Genomic DNA, 745 nt, shown 5'->3' with positions numbered 1-745 from the left:
CATCAAGTACTAACCAGGCCCGTCTTGGTGCACTATGTAAAGTGAAAGTGAGTCTGATTAACAGCTGTTGCATTTTCACCATTTAGATAAGCATCTTTGTGTCACTCAAAAGTGGAAGAAATTGCATATACTGCAGCCATAATTTGTAGCACAGATTGTTGGATGAAATACAAACTAAACTTGCTTACTTATTTCAAAGCAAGGGCACATATTTCAGCCTTGTGGGAAAAAACGGACAAAGAGTTGAAATTCCACAAGGCAGTGACAAAAAGCTTACAGCACCTGGTATTCCCAGGAAGTCTCCCATCCAAGTACTAACCAGGCCCGACCCTGCTTAGCTTCCGAGATCAGACGAGATCAGGCGTACTCAGGCCGGTGTGGTCGTAAGCGAGAAACTATGTCTTGGTGCACTATGTAAAGTGAAAGTGAGTCTGATTAACAGCTGTTGCATTTTCACCATTTAGATAAGCATCTTTGTGTCACTCAAAAAGTGGAAGAAATTGCATATACTGCAGCCATAATTTGTAGCACAGATTGTTGGATGAAATACAAACTAAACTTGCTTACTTATTTCAAAGCAAGGGCACATATTTCAGCCTTGTGGGAAAAAACGGACAAAGAGTTGACAAAAAGCTTACAGCACCTGGTATTCCCAGGAAGTCTCCCATCCAAGTACTAACCAGGCCCGACCCTGCTTAGCTTCCGAGATCAGACGAGATCAGGCGTACTCAGGCCGGTGTGGTCA

At 43.1% G+C, this 745-nt stretch overlaps 1 non-coding gene and 1 pseudogene across 1 annotated transcript; both read right to left on the bottom strand.

The window, feature by feature from the left end:
- Positions 1-270: 270 nt before the first annotated feature.
- LOC121841853 lies at positions 271-389 on the bottom strand. Its single transcript, XR_006080793.1, has one exon. It is a non-coding gene; the product is annotated as a 5S ribosomal RNA (ribosomal RNA).
- Positions 390-631: 242 nt separating this feature from the next.
- Positions 632-745, bottom strand: LOC121841854 (annotated as a pseudogene; the record flags this gene model as incomplete).

Source organism: Oncorhynchus tshawytscha, unplaced genomic scaffold (assembly GCF_018296145.1).
Source record: "Oncorhynchus tshawytscha isolate Ot180627B unplaced genomic scaffold, Otsh_v2.0 Un_contig_5984_pilon_pilon, whole genome shotgun sequence".
Taxonomy (NCBI): domain Eukaryota; kingdom Metazoa; phylum Chordata; class Actinopteri; order Salmoniformes; family Salmonidae; genus Oncorhynchus; species Oncorhynchus tshawytscha.
The sequence above is the reverse complement of the archived record's forward strand: the minus strand, read 5'-3'. Positions and strand labels throughout refer to the sequence as shown.